This window comes from Emydura macquarii, unplaced genomic scaffold, assembly GCF_026122565.2.
Source record: "Emydura macquarii macquarii isolate MOO-44397 ecotype Brisbane River unplaced genomic scaffold, CSIRO-AGI_Emac_v2 contig_1348, whole genome shotgun sequence".
Lineage (NCBI taxonomy): Eukaryota > Metazoa > Chordata > Testudines > Chelidae > Emydura > Emydura macquarii.
The window spans coordinates 5,663,561-5,680,315 of NW_027131485.1; the positions used below are offsets into that span (position 1 = coordinate 5,663,561).

The 16,755-nt window shown below is 41.0% G+C and overlaps 1 non-coding gene across 1 annotated transcript; it reads left to right on the forward strand.

Annotated features, from left to right (window-relative positions):
- Positions 1–12,525: 12,525 nt before the first annotated feature.
- On the forward strand, positions 12,526–12,607 carry TRNAL-UAG (transfer RNA leucine (anticodon UAG)). The gene has a single exon. It is a non-coding gene; the product is annotated as a tRNA-Leu (tRNA).
- The last annotated feature ends 4,148 nt before the right edge of the window (positions 12,608–16,755 follow it).

Below are 16,755 nucleotides of genomic sequence, written 5' to 3' on the forward strand. Positions count from 1 at the left end.
TATAGTTTCTAAAACAGAGAAAGTGACATTTCACTTTCAGTGGTGTCAGCAGGGGGCAGATCCACTAAAGTAATGGAATTGCACCTGTTTATAATAGTGCTGAATTTGGCCTTTCATCTATATTTGTTGCTTAGCACCTCCAGATTAGGAACCTGCACCTCATTATATAGGATCAGATTTCTTCCTGATGTGAGTTTGTCTCCCCCTCTCCTTCATGCCTTTTTTTTAAATACTGTTTTCTAAACTTAAAACAGCTTCCACCTTCCCATGATCTAAGCTACTTCCCTGTTCTCCCTCATATCCTCCCTTAAAGCTCACATCTTTTGCTTAGCCGTGGAACTCTCATTTCTTCTTTGGAAGTGTCTGCTTCCACAGTCATGTAAAGAATTATGTATTTTTATACTGTGCTATATATAGGTGTGGCTGCTCGATTACATGCCCTCATTTTATATCTTTCCTATTTATTTTTTCTACTGAAAGTACAATAGGACATTATTGGTACCACTTCTTTGGCTGCCTTCAGCCCTCCCTGCTATAGAGGTCACTCTGCAGTTTGGTACTTCCCTGCTGCTCCTATAATTTTTAGGTCAATCAGCAAATGTGATCATGACTGAACTGACAACAAGGAAATACCCAACACAAGAAAGACTCAATAGGAGACTTCAGTTCCTCAGCAAGAATCCAACAGGCACAGTCATGCATGGGAAATCTGAAGACTGACACATGCATAACTGAAACTTCAGGGGAGGATGGGACCATCTCCTGATTCTACTGTTCACTCTTCCCCACTGTGATGAAAGCAGCTCCATGGATCACCAGTGGATCCACAGACTAGTTTGAGAATCACTGCCTTAATGTGTTCTCCCTGTAACAATCAGAAACCAAAAGCCTAAGGGTGAAATCCTGGCCCCATTTAAATTAATGGGAGTTTTTTCATTGATTTTAACAGGGCCAGGATTTCATCCCTAGTTCCTGGTCTATCCTAGCTCTCACCCCTTTATCAAACTGTCCCCCCAAATGAAATCAAACAAGCTGATGCCCACGATGCAGATTTGAAACAGTGCAAAACAAGCTTCCAAATGTTCACAAGGGGGTTAGCTGAGTTTAAAAAAAATATTTGTTGGCAAATCAATCAATGTGAATTTTGGCAGGTTCTTCCAGCACACACTGAAAGGCAGGGGTGTGCACAAGGTGGAGAGGGGCAAATAAGGGCACGCCCTCTCTCCCCCAATAATAGGCAGGGGCACAGAACTCCTCTGGCCCCAAGGGGAGAGTGAACTACTCCAGCCCCCAGGGGTGCGGGAAGAAAACAAGTTCCTATGTCCCAGCTATTTCCTGATAGCACAACAGTTCTGCTGCAGCTGGCCACGTGTTAGGGCAGCTCTCTGCACTGCTCTAATCAACATCGGAGGCTGACCCAGAATAGGCAAGGTGCAAGCCCTTCCAACCTTTGAACCCTGCATCAGACTCAGTTCTAGACCAAGGATGAATTATTACCAAGGATGAATTATTATTATACAATTATTACTGTAATCTGATTCAGTTTAATTATATTTCAGTTGTAACGATAAGAGGGAGGCCATTCTCAGAGGGCAATGTGATTCTTAAGCTGATGGCATCCCTTTAGTTTTACACAAGAAACTTAATAGCAGAAACCTTACACGATATTCACACAACCAAATCATCATTATTATTGCCATCATTATGAATTATTACTGCCAAACCATGGAGCACATTACATCACATACCCAGCACCCTAATAATGCTTATCATTTATATCTTCAACGTGCCTTATGAACATTAACTACCCTTCCAAACAAAATATTGCAGTAATAGCCCACTTTACAATTGTTCTATGGTAGCATTCGGGGTGACTGCAAAAGAATACTGCATTGTGGTTTCTATTTAGGTAACTCATCTTTATGAAGTAAGGAAATATTCCTATTCTCATTGTATATAAATAAGAAACAGACACAGAGAAGTTAAGTTGTCTCAAGCTGGGCACCCAAAAAACAGCAGCATCCCAAATCCTTAGCTACTTCTGAATAATTTGGCCTTAACAACTAAAAAAAACTGCTCACAAGAAGAACCAGCTTCCAGCACTTTCATTGTGTATGCTTTCATCCTGACTGCAAACACTCGATACTACAAATCATATCCAGCATCCCTCTACAATCAATCAGGAAAACCCACTAACTTAGCTAGTGAAGCTTAATAGGGATGATGTAAGTTTCAGGGACTGAAGTGCCTGTTCTGCAGTGCCTGGAGTTCAGAATCTGAACTTGTATCACTATTCCAGCCCCAAAGGAAAAAACTTTGGCACAGGAAACATACTGCTGTTTCAAACTTCCAAAGGGCTATTAGGATCCTAGCAGTAAAAGACAGACAATAACTTTCTGATCACTGAGTCCATGCCTTTGCCAGGTCCATACAGACTTCCAAAGATGACTCATAATGACATTAAATTGATACTACACTGATATTAACCAAAAGATCAAGATATAGAACGGTGGTAGAAAAGTTATTGAAAAATACCTTTATAATGTTCTTTTAATATTAATATCCCCAAAATTTCCACTGGCTTTAGATACAAAGAGCAAGTAACCATAACTTCAATTAGTATTTCAAGGCTGTTGATCAACCTTGGTTGATGGCTATTGTTTGCATGGTACCATATCTGCATTTCACAGCAAACAAGATCTGAATATTAATAAACCCAAAGGACTTTTATAGCCTGCTATTGTCTATTTGTGAAGCTGTTTATCAAACTAATCCTCTACTCACTTTCCAGCGCATACTACCAGGGTTTTTTTCCCCCTTCTATACAGGTAGATTTCTTTAATGGAACTTCAGGACTTTTAAATTGGGTGTGTCGTTATGTTTTACAGTATCCAGACAGTAATAAGGAAGGGGATCTTCAGGTGCATATCAAGGGATTCGATCTAGAAAACATCCGACTAGTATTGTTATGTCTCCTCCTAAAAAGTAAATAACTGTTAAGTGTGCTTTTCAACTAGATTCCAAATATTGCTTTCCTTGGTTTAAACTGAATTGTATTTGTTCATTATCATATGTAACTCTACCTGTCCTTTTTTAAAAACAAAACCCTATTATTCTGTGCACATCAACATCTGAACTGTTTAGTGACATTTTCTTTTTGTGACAGTTTGATTCATTAACACAGCATAAGTTTAATTATTTCACTGTGCATACAGTGCTTTCCTCTCCCCACCCCCGAATACAAGGCAACTGTCACATATCTGTGTTTGCAATAAATTGGTGTGGCAATGGGAATTTTTCCCCTTCCATCTGTTTGATTCTCACATACGGTATTCTTTTGGCTATCTGGACAAAGCAGCATGCAGGCCATCGAGAGGAGAATGTGCTGACTAGTACATTTTAGTGTCATTACATCAAGAATCTGCAGTCAAAACAATCCGGTAACATCTCATTCTCTCCTTAAAAACTGGCAAAAAGCTCCTTGTGAGGAAACTGTCGTCAGAAATACGGTTTGACGAAGAGCAAAGTACCACTCCAGATCACTGACAACCTCACCCCAACCCACAACAGGCCTTTAATTTCATTAGCCAGGAGGTGAACATTATATGAACATTATACCCTTACATCACCCCCCAACATTCCACAGTAACACCCTTGTAAAAACATTACAGTATTCTGGTAAAAAGAAAGGCCATAGTATTCCACAGCGTTGACCCTGGTCTAAACACTACAGCACACCTGCCAACATTCAAAAGCTGTTCATTGGGGGCATTTACAGAGAGAACCAGGGAAAGACCTTTTAATGCCATAATGGGAAATTTTTGCAAGCACAGAACAGGGGAAAAATAAAGAAATAAAAGAGAGATAAGGAGCATGTAGGCAACAGGACAATAACAGCTCTTCATTAAAAACACTGCAGCATGGTACATAAAGAATCCCCAAACAAGTAGCCATTCTGTGGTAAATGGTAAGATTTTGGCCCGTTATGTGGGAATGCTCTAGTGTGTTGAATAAAGGGAATCAAATATGACTAAAAATGGGTGTTAACAACACAAACGTGTCCATGTGTAACGTGCCACACGCAGCGCCACAGCGGGCACAGTCTGAGCAGGGTTAGCAGGCCGAGCAGCTCGCCAGCTGCATCTCACGCCGCCCAGCGAAGCAGCTTCCTCCGGACCCCCTCCCACCGTGCACGGTGAAGGTATGCTCGTGACCCGGGAGGGAGCCCGGCCAAGCCACGGTGGAGAAGCAGGCTCCCCTTGCAGCGCCCGGCCTACCTTGTGCAGACAGACCCGGTGCAATGCCTGGCCTACCTTGTGCAGACACGCACGGCTCCCAGAGCAGCCCTCCGCGAAGTCAGGCGAGGAAGACGGAGGAGAGAGCCCGCTGCAGTTGCAGAGCGCACACCGGCTGTAAGCGCTTCCCTCCCAGGCCCGCGCGAGGGTCTCGCGCGCCAGCTGCTTGCTTCCCCGGGGAGCGCACACGGACAGCTCGCGTCTGTGAACCTCTCGCTCTCCCTGCTCCGTCGTGCCCCCCCCATCAGCGGCTAGCTGCACCCTTCCGCCGCAGGCTGGCAGAGGGCGGTACTGCAGCAGGCAGGCATGGCTGTCTGCCCAGGGATGAGACGCTCGAGCCTGCCCTGATTGGGATCTCCCCACAGGTGGTCTAAAGCTACCCCGGAGCCTTGCAACTACATACACACCAGGAGAACTGATCACTTGACTATGCAGATAAAGTAGCACAACTGCTTTTGTGTAGACCTGCCTTTAATGATCTATAATAATGTGCCCACTCTAATATTATGCAGATTTTTTTTGCATTACTTGCCAGCTGTGTTCCTGATCTGCTGTTTTTTCACCCTCTGTATGCATATTGGAGGATATTTATGCGGTTTTAAAACTCTTTCGCTTAATTTTGTGTGCTTAAAAAGTGCCAGATGCGCAGCAGCAGCGTAGGACATTAATATCCTGTGTCCACAGAGCAGTTGCAGATGCAGAGCACACTTTTCCCCACATAGCCTTACTGTCTTAACCCTGAGTTGTAGTGAACACTTTTTAATGGGCAAGATCTAGTTTAATCTTTCTGCCCATTCAGTTCTAGGGAAAAACAAACAAACAAAAAAACAAACAAACCCCAAAACAATGCCCCAGCCGAATGCCCTGCACTTGGTGCAAGCTGCATCGGTTCAGCTTCTGCACACGCTCCTTGTGATTTGGGGGGTCTCCTGTCCTGAGTGATGAAACTAGTCTGTTGCACCCAGGAAATATAGTCCCTCCCATGTGGTCTTGTGCTTGGAGGGACTAATTGAGGACACATGACAGACACCGCCTTGGGACTCCCAAAGCCCCATCATCACCTCCCCCAGTCCAGCTGCAAAATAGTGGGGGTTGGGGTCATCTGTCACTGATGTGACTGCAGGACATCTAAGAGTCTTTTCCTTCTCCTTTTTTAATTTTCTGTTAATATTTTCCCCTTTGAATATAGTGGTAGTGGAAGGTACCAGATGGTATTGGTACTGTCTCACAAGGCCCAAAGTTCAAAGTATTTGTCCTGATATTGTGTTCCACCCTTGTTCTGAGGGGAACATCAATGAAAAATGGGTTAGAATGATTGGTTAGATGCCCACTGGTTATATTATTATCTGGCTGTACAAGGGTTTACATCTTTACATTATTAACAATAATGGGAGCCATGCACACAAATTTACACCACAGAATATTCATCCGGCAGTCGTATGTCCTTAGGTGTCTGTTACTGCCACTGATGTAAACAATAGTTCTGTTTGTGAAAAGGCTGACAGATCAGACAGGTGATATTTGAGTACATATTTTCTAGCCTATAGTTTGACTTTGTACCATGATTCACTTGGTGAGTCTGCAAGTTATTACTCCCCGGATGCAGAAACAACGCAAAACAGTACACACTATTGGAAAGCAAAAGTTTGCCATAAGGGTTCCTGAAGAGCATTGCAAATAGTATAGAAGGGGAGGGGGGAAGAACCCACCCCCATCCAACACTTTTACCTTTAGAGTTGCCAGTCATAATTGTCACTAGACATCATCTAGGAATACATTGGGCAATTGTTACAGTAATGAAAAGGAAGATCATGTGCTTACATAAGGACATGTTTCTACTGTGGCAGTTTTAAAAAGCTTCATTTTTTGCTTTAACTAAACCTAACTCTAGCCATCAAAAAAGTATAAGTTACTCTTAATAATGAGTTAAGAGATGCAAAGTAAATCTTTGTATGCAATATGAAAATAATCACAATAATATTATTTTATATATATATATATATATGAATGAAACATGTATCCAAACAGTTACATTTTATATTCTTAGAATATTGCAGATGAATTCTTACCTGAATTGGAGTCCATGAAATTATGTATTAATTCTCTTTGCCCACTTGACTTGCCAAAACACAGTAGAAAAAAAACAGATACAAAAGTCGGTGAAATGCAGTATGGTCTATGGAGACTAGTGTCCAGAAAACACTTTCACATTGAACAGCTTTTTAAACAAAGTTGGTAGATTTATTTCTTTTGGCCAGTTCTTGTACAGATTGGCTTTGTGGAAAACAGTCATAAATAACCATGGACATGAATAATAATATTGGTACATTAATATAGCACTCGTCAAAATATTGCAGTCTAATATGCTGGACACAGAATATAATTTTCACTAGCGGAATGTTCCTGTAACTTCCTATTCTAAATAACATCAAGTACATATAATAGTGTAATGCAGTAAATAATCTATTAATTAGAGCAGATAGTAGATCTACCGCCCTGATCTTTTGCATGTGAATTTCTGCGTGAGCCAATTTCACTTGATTCAATTAAGATTTTATCATTGTTGTTCTTGTTTCTGGCCATTAGTTACCTATATGAGTCATCCAAGACAGTCTATGTGTTATGAAACATTCTGAAAACACTTTTTGTCTTTTTGCCTTTAAAACACAGTCCAAAATATTATTGCTTCTTTTATTTTCAGAAGTTAACAATGTTATATGCCACTTTAACCACGTACATTCCACACATTAATATGAAAAGGATATGTGAAAAAGATTGATAACTAATTATTTGTACACAAAAAGCTATCAGGTTTGCTGCCTGTGTGTGGAATACTAGTCCTTCTGCCTGTGTAAAGCCTGTGTAATGCTATCGTGGGAATGACTATGCCAAGTCTCTGAACCTGCCTAGTGGGAAATCAATGTTCCCAGAATCCTGAGCTGACTCCAATCTGAATTGTGTGCTTATGTGATTAATAAAATTACTGTATCTTCTCTCTAATCAACCTGATTTCTGAATGCAGCAACCATCACAATCACTTTTTTTCTATTTCTAACATGCCCATTACCACAGTTTCTCAACACCAGAATATGAAGTTACTAATTGCACTAATTTTTGTCTGTAAAATTACTTTGCACTTCCCATCTTCAGTTCAGCTTCTCAAATGTAATGTGTGTGTGTGCTTCTTAATTTAATCTATCCAGGAGAAATGATACATTCTAATAAAGTTGCAAAAGAGTCTCCATTATAACATCCAATACACGCTCAGTCGTAACGTTCTAAAACATTCACTTGCTGGGCCGAAATTCAGTTTGGTTACTAGCCAAAGCTGAATTTTGTGGACTGTTTGAGCAAAATCCCATTTATGAAAAGAAAAAAATGTGATTTTTCTCCCTGTAAACAAATGCTATCTTAATTGTATTCAGTGGGCATCTGCTAAGAGTCAGATTCAGTCATCCTTACTCATCCTGAGCATTTACTCATGTGAGTAATCTTAATAAGTGTTACATATTATGAGTAAAAGTTACAGAATCAGTTCCTAAAATTTTAGTATAAGCCTAATGAATGACTGCCTTTTGCGATGTCATGTACAGATTGGGAGAACTGCACAATATCTATTCTTCTCTGACAGGCCCAGCACCTGTGCAGGGAGTTGAACGAGACAGCAGTTGCTGCTCTCATGCTGCTACTGAGACTAATATTTCATTGTAATATGCAGAGCAGAATTCTCCCCCCCCCAGAACAAATTAACTAGTTAAAGAAAACTCTACCTTACCAGGGAGACAGGAAAAAATATGTGTGTATGTGTGTGTGTGTTGGGGGAAATAGATTTTCTGATTTCAGGAACCCTGCAATTTTGGATGCAGAGTATGCATTTTTGTGTAAAAAAATCAAATGCAGCAGCTGGATTGTGCCATTAATTGATGCTACCCCATACAGCCTCATCATTTCCTACAGAGCATAACCTTTCATTAAAGCACAAAAATTTCCAGCACTTCTTGTTTGTGAAGAAAACCTTCTGAAGCCCCAATCACACTGCAGCTGCAACTGTGATTTTGTAACAATTTGGAGACCCAGGCACCTTAACCACTTACTGGTTAGGTCCTCTGCCCTTATAACCATTGTTTGCATAGCCACATCTTCTAATCTGCTGCTGAAGCATAGCTGAACAAGAACAATCCCATAGTGCCGGGGACTGAGTGACTGAAGGACACACACACAGAGCAACAGTTTGTGGAACAATGCACTCTCCGATGTCCTACTGCAGAGAGCTCAGAGGAAGGGGGACTTGTCAAATTGATTATACAGGCACAGTTGTAGGAAAAATATCCTATCCTCATTGCAATAAAAATAATGTGCTGATACAATTACAAGAAGTTGACCATGTGCTAGCATAGGCCATTGGCAAGGACGAAACACAGTTAGTAACTGAATGTTAACCATGTGATGCATGGACAAAGCCATGTTTAGAGCCAGCCATGCCAGTAACTGGTTACAAATGCACTTAAATATATAGTGTGGCTACAGCCTGAATGTGACACAATGCAGGCTATGTTCCTGAGACTGCAGACAGTCTGAAACAATAGCTCTAAGAGAGGTGTGAACTGCTCATTTCCTAGGCCAGTGTTTCCTCAATCTTTTCAGCTTGGTAACCGCTTATTCAACATAAAAAAAACTGTTGTGACCTCCTTTACAGTCATTATAAAAGTAATAATAAAAATGTATGCTACATCTACTATATTTGACCTCACAAACACTGAAAGTTTCGACCACTCTGAAGTAATTCTGGACATTTTATATTCTTTGCTTTAGAATTGTAATATAAATTTCCAGTGCCTCACAACCTTCCTTATAGTCTTTCATCACTCCTGGAGGGTAGGGGTAGGAGCGGGAGGGTTACGACCCCCTAGTTGATAAACACTGTCCTGATATGACCAGTCCCTCTCCACACTTTCTTCAGAACAGGGAAGCAGCTCAGCCTTCCTTCTGCATGAAGAGATCTCTTCATTGATGGATGCGTGGATCTAGGGAGACAATCCATCCCAACAACAGCAGCAAAATGCAAAATTCACCCTTCCTTCTACCCCATACTCCTTAATGAGTTGTGAATTTTGAAAACTAATTAGGATACTTTAAATTCTAATTTAACTATGCATCAATATTTTATTTTTAAAGGATATTGCTCAAATTTGTTTAGAGAAAGTATGAACAATTAAAATACCCAAAGGCAAAAATGCAAAAATTAAGTAGTTTTAATTAAGCTATGTTGCACATATATATTGTATTTTCTATTCTTGGTTTTCAGTTTAAATGTGTTTTAGTATATGATTAGAAATCAATTGTTCCTATTACAACTTATGAACTTCACATTTAATTTACTTCTTTCTTGAGAACATTAAAATTAATTAATTTCTAATAGCAGCCTAGCAAATTAATGTCCTGAAAGTCTAACATATTATCCTTGATCTAATATGTTTAGCAATGCAAGCACAGCTTGCTATTTTTCCAGTGGCTGTGAAAGCTGTAGAAATCCAGTGTGTTTAGATTAAAATTACATTTTATTGAGAAACTGGTTTCTAAGAGGACAGCATTTTTTACTTATTAAAAAGAAAAACACATTGTAGACAGTATCAAACTTGTAGAGCAATTTGAAACTACATTCATTTAAAACTCCAGGCACATAATTGCTATCAAATTATTTAGTTCCTTAAACATCCTTGTCCTTAAAGGATGTGTCTATCCATTTTTCTAAGCTAAATATGCTGGGTCATAAACCTCACATAATTAACAGGATATGCATAATGTATGTGCATATAACTTTCCTTGGTAGTTCTCTCTCTCTCTCACCACATGCATTTAACATAGTGGAATTTAGACATTAAGAATACAGACAGGTAGATGGGGATACAGAAAGCTGGTATAATATCCATTTAGTATTCTAAAACTAGGAATTTTAGTACAGAGTGAATTGTTTGCCCCCTACCCACAAAAGACTAGTTGTATCAATTCTCACTGGCATCACAGCACTCACAAAGGTACAACTGCTTATGTTGCCCTATAAGAAAACTGAAACTTCCATCCACAAACCAAATTCAGCTCTGGTTGTAGTTGGCAAAACTCTTACTGAAATCAGTGGGAGATGGATCTGCTTACAGAGTGGCTGAATTTGGTTCCCCAGGTGAAGAGAGTGGGGAGGTGCCACAAGCTGTCAGATCTTGTGTTGTATAAAACATATCAGTTTATACCACCATTTTAATTGGTTTCAATCTGCATGTTTGCTCCAAGGCCTCAGTTGGAACTACTTGTTTCTGTATCTTAAAAAACAAACAAAAAACCACCGACAACAAACAGTCCAAACCACCAGTTTTCATCCCGATTTGGGGGGAAACCCTGTGAAACTATGAATTTGCCATGATTTGTATGCAAAGCCATCAGCTCTGGTTCACACAAAAGGTAGTGAACTTTAGCAAATCTTTTGATGAGCCCAGTATGAGTTTCAAGTGTGTAAGGAGATATGAAAGCTGATTAATTTTACTTGGTCATGAGTTTAGTTGTGAATTTGCCCAATTGTAGCCAGCATATATACTATACTATAGAACATCTCACACAGCTTCAGATGTGGCATAATTCTCCACAGAAAAGCCAAAATGATAAACACTACACAGAGATAAGAAGAATAGTAGAAATCTGTATTTGAGGAGGAGCAAAAGGTAACAAGTGTTGTAACTGCAAATTTTATATACTGCATGCATAAAAGCATGGCTCCAAGTAATGACTGGCCATGAGAATATGCAACTGAGAGATTTAACATACAAGTGTATTTAAAAAATGCTTCTATTTTGCTGAGAGGGACCCAGATGGGTTTTAAAGTTATGGGTGGAGAGAAAAAGAGCAGCATTTCTCATTTTTCCACATACAATAGCTTGATATTTGGCTTCAGTTCAGCAAAGAAGTGGGGAGAGGGAGCCCTCCCTGAAGCAGCAGTAAAAGGAGAAACAAGCATGTTATTGTGACAACCAGTCACAAGGCTATATTTATGGATGAACAACTGTGTCCTTTATAAACAGATAGTTTCTAACTTGTCTGATTAATCAAAGTCAGTGTTGGCTGAGAATTACCTAAGGGAAAATGATATTAAAAAAATCCTTCATTTATTTGTGAGTTAAAAGAGGCAAAGGGGAGAAGTTAGAACATTTAAGATGTTTTCTGGTTCTAGGAAAAAGCAAAGGTTTTGTTAATTTGGGACAAAATGCAGCAGCTGCTTAGCTCATGATGCAGGCTATAGAGAAAGAGCAAAAGCAACTCAAGGCAAAAGTAGCAGCCACGATAGCTCTGGGGTGGCCGCAGTAGTTACAATCGTCAGTAAAGAAGACCAGGATCCTCGGCTGCATTCATCTGCACCCTGACTTCGAGGATGGCATCTTTGCAAACACGAATTAAATCTCCTTTTCCCGGGGTGGCATGGACCGGCTGCTAATTCGCTTTGACATCTTAAAGAAAGGCCCCAGCCAAGCACGCTGGACCCTTTAATTCAACCCGCCCCGCACCAGTAAGCCCGGGCAGTCGAAGGTCCCCGCACAGCTCCGGGTTTTTGCTGCAGCCGGGTTGGAGCTGTGAGTTCATCTGGGGCTGGGCGAGATAAGAATCAGGCTGATGCGTCGCCGAGCACAGCCTGGGAAACACACGGACGCCCAGGCACGCCCATCACCACAAGCGCTTTACACGAGCCCCCGGAGCGCGTTCCGCCGGGCCCGGCGCACGTGAGCTCCAAGCCAGGCGGGAAGGGGGACGGGGCATAAACCAGGTGCTGCACGCAAGCGGAAGAGCGACGCCGCAGCGCCACCTGCTGGCCATGGGCCGCCACTGCGCGGGTTAAGGCTGGACGGCGGGGTGTCTGCCGCTGCGCCCGGGCAGGAACACGCCACTAGTCCGCTAACACGCTCCGCCCCGCGGCGGGCCCCGTGCACGCTGCCGCAGGGTGTCAGCCCTCCCTTCCCCCACCTCCTTCTTAACCAGCCTCCTCCCCTTTGCTGTACACACTCCCAGCCCCCTGCATTTGGCGCCTCTCCTCTTGGGGGGAAAGATAAGCAGCCCCCCCTCCGCCCAGCGCCAGACTAAACAGCTGGTGGCTTGAACTCGGCTGCATGAAAGAAAAGAGAGAAGGCTGCGGAGAGCGGAGTCAGCGCTTGTCCTCTCTATATGCTCCTCAAGGTCACCCTAGCAATCAGGTGGTAGCGTGGCCGAGTGGTCTAAGGCGCTGGATTTAGGCTCCAGTCATTTCGATGGCGTGGGTTCGAATCCCACCGCTGCCAGGAAAGTTTTAGAATTTTATTTCCAGGCTTGCTCCCTACTTTAGTCTCCTATCAGTATTTTAAATTTGTTTCTAATGAAGTGTGCCCGTTTTGTTTCTGAAGCAGCATCATGCATATTGGGGTGAGTGAGGGCAATTTGGAAGGCAGGAGTATGATCTTTCTCTGCTATTTTGTGTCTGCTTTGTATTTCTTAATTTTTGTGAATTGTCCCTTTCTCTTTTTCTCCAAAACTTGTAGGGAGTGAAATAATAAGTCACATTTTCACTGCTGTTTTATTACTAACTGCTTGAACAACACATGGTTTTTACTTCTATAAAAATAAGTAAAATTAACTTAAATCATTACTGAAAGTAATGGCAAGTGCATGGGCAAAGATAGTTGGCAGTTTATTTATTTAATCCTATTAATTAATGTTTTAAAATAATTTTATAGATGATTTAAATATTACAGTAATTAAGTTAATTATTATTGCTTCCACTGAAGTTTTCTAGGATATTTCTAGCAACATTAACTACCTCTGAGACACAGGACCATGTTTAAAAAACTACCACTTTTCACCAAATTTGTTTTTATTTTGTGCCCAATATTTCAGAGGAGTCATGACTTGGCCTCTAAAATTGTTGGGTAATTTTCTACATCTAAGGGTTCTAACTGTGTGACACATAAACCTTGTCAATTCTAAATCACCAAACCATAAATCCACGGAGATGAGTGTGATATAAAAACAGAGAGATGAGTGCAGATGTTTGAAAACTATTAAGCATAGTGGTCCTCCATTTACCAAAAAAACTCAAACAACCACCAAAAAAAAAAAAACCCCAAAAACCCAACCACCAAAAACGGTTACTTACCTTACGGTGACTGTTGTTCTTTGAGATGTGTTGTGCAGATACACATTTCACTGTAGGGCTATGTGTCCAGTGTACTCAAGTTGGAGACTTTTGCCAGCACTACTACTGGGCAGCGCATGCACCCCTAATCTCATGCTTTCAGGAGAGGGCATTAAAGGGACATGTCCACTGCTGCTCCCTTCCTTCAAATGGCTGTTAAGTAATGTCCGAAGTAGCAAGGAAGGTGGGAGGGTTGTGAAATGTATATGTGCACAACACATCTTGAAAAACAACAGTTACTTTAGGGTAAGTAACATGGTTTTTCTCTTTCAAGTGATTGTGCACGTATACATTTCACTGTAGGTGATTCTATAGCAGTTCCCCATAGGCAGAGGGAGTTCAGATCATCTGAATTAAGACTGCAGCACTGATTTGCCAAAGTTGGCCTCATCACAAGAAGCTTGAACAAAAGTGTAATGAGTATAAAAAATACATACAGATGATCACGTTGCCTCTTTACAAGTATCTGCTATTGAAATATTACTCAGGAAAGCTGAAATGGTTGAATGTGCTTTGGTGGAGTGAGCTGTTATTTTCTGTGGCGGAGAGCCTTCAAGGAACTAGTAACAGAGTTTGATAAATCAGAAATCCAGTCAGAGATTTGCTGAGGTGAATGGAGATGCAGGCTGAACTAGCTGAGGAGAGGTTACATACTGGTTTCCATGGCCCTGATAGAGTCAGAGTTGATGATGTTCCCTCAGAGGGTATTGGCAAATGTTAGCTTTATGAGGCTTCCAACTGGTACCGGAGGACTTGGTGGAGGATTTCTTGAAGGAGATTGAGTCTTAGATTCCCTGCCAAACTCAGAGTGCTTAGAACGATTTGAATCCGAATGAAATGATGAAGTGTGACATTTTTCATGCACCTTATGCTTTGAGTAAGAAGCAGCTGGAAGGAGAATCTAAGCTAAATCACATTCTCCTGTAACTCTGTCAGGGCCTGGCTCAGAAGCAGGTCTCATCACCTCCTTCATGTGATGAATCTTCAGGCAACTGTCCCTCTGCTTCTTATTTCTGGTTGGGAAGACGGTACAAATAGAACATTTGTCCCTCACGTCTCCCACTCAGACAAATTAAACAGCTAGCGTGACCATTCATGACAGAGATAATAGGCCTTGTTTAAACTCTGATGATTTCTTCAGAATGAATCCTCCAGGTTACTAATATAACTAACTACCTTATACTAGATAGTAACTGTACTATATTTACAAAGTTTGTTTGCTTGCTTACTATGCTGGCTAACCAAAGGTAAGCTATGGGGAGCTCCCACTCTAGCATGGATGGTACGGAACTGAGGGGGAAGCTGCGGACACACCCCTTTTATGCCCTCCTCTGAGAGCAGAAGATCAGCAGCGCATACTCTGCTGGCAAAAGTCTCCAACTCAAGTGCACTGGGAGCACGTACACCTACAGTGGAATGTAATATGTGCACAATCACTCAAAGGAGAACAGTGCTTACCAAACTTTTTCACACAGGGTTGCAGCTAGTAGGTTGTCAGATCATACAACAGCATGGGGGTTGCAGCCACCTTGATAGTATCATTCTCCCCTCAGACCTGAGAGGGCAGCATTCTCTGCATATCTTTGATCCATGCTGGGGGTCAAAGAGACTGGGTGGGCCAGTGCAAGAATGCACATCACACTTCCCCCACCCTATTTATCCCCACAGATCTTACCTGGAAAAGGTAATACAGGAACAGACAATGTTGTTTTTTAGTCATTGCCCTCCTAAGGGTTTCTGGGGTTGCTGTTAGTGAGGCTCCCAATAAAGTCACATTGATGGGAAGCTATAGGGTAAAGATGGAGCCACCAGGAGTCAGAGGGGTGGGGTTGATCACCAATGGATTCTGGGATATCCAGCAGGATTGAGGAACAGCCACACAACCTCTTGGTTTTGGGAAAGCAGCCCTAGCAATCTTCCAGATGTTCGCAATCTACTTGGCTGTGCAAGTTCTCTTATCTCTTGGAAGAACTTCAGAAAATGATGCTAAAAATATATGTAACTTTCTGGATTTCCATCTAGTGTTATATTTTCAACTGGTTGTATTCAGATGAGAATATATTACTAAACATTTAGAAGAGTTTTAAATGCCTGTATCACCCCAATCATCTTTCAACAAGCATGTTTTTAATTTTGGCAGCTGAAAGGACTGGTACAACCAAATTGACACATCCCCTCTCTTAATAATTAAGTGAAAAATTAATTTAAAAAGGGTGCTGCAGAAAAATTCCCTATTCCATGGGCTGGCTAAATGTATAAATACAAGGTGATCTAAAAATTCATACACACCAGCCAAGGACCAATAAAAATAAATGAACTATTGAATATCATTTGAAAAAGAAAAGGAAATGTAATTACATTGTTATTACTTCAGTCAGGATTATGTCTCAGGAAGACACAAGCCTCAATAACTCACAGAAAATAGAACAAAGGGGGAGGAAATGTTCTGGTCAGTGTATATGTGTGGGTTTTTCTCAAAGTTTCCTTCTTGTTTAAATAGTTTTATAGTATACTTATTTGAGCAATAAGATTACATTTGTATCATTCTCAAGAGACAAAGGAACCATACAAACAGGACATCCACATTTCAGCTTTAAAAATATCTGGCATAAATGCAGTACAGGATGAAGACATTTCCTTAACTTGTTAACAATGTTATTTCATTAATAATTTTAATAATACTTCTGCAAGTCCTCAGAAGTTTGATGGAGGCCAGGTAGAGGCCAGTGCCTACCATGCATAGCTACTAAACTTCATAGCTGGTATTATTGGGACATTATGAATGAGTGCTAATAACGGTCACTGCATGTGAGAGATCCTTGACACATGTCGAATTTCAAGTATACTTTTATTTCACCTCTTATGCAGTGTCACAATACAGCTAATTCACAAAAGAAATTACATTGTATGCATCTTTTCTATACAGCCTGTGTGCATTGTGTATTGTTTACATGAATCTATTTTTCACTTTTATTGTTCTATTTTCCAGCTTCTCTGTATTCCTCGCAATAACATACATTGGTATAAGGTCTGGTCAATCTTTCTCCTTATTTTAGCTGTTGTCTTTGTTGATACAATATTGCAAGTTTACTGTAGCTCCTCCTCTTCCAGATTCTCATCCACTGGAAAAAGCAGTTTGGAAAGAAGCCATCTCTTGGTGTGAAACAAATAGATCCAACAGCTCTGATTCCTGCATTTGTCATTGGTGATCTCCTTCGGCCTTCTGACCTTCCTATACTTTATTTTAACCTTTTAAGA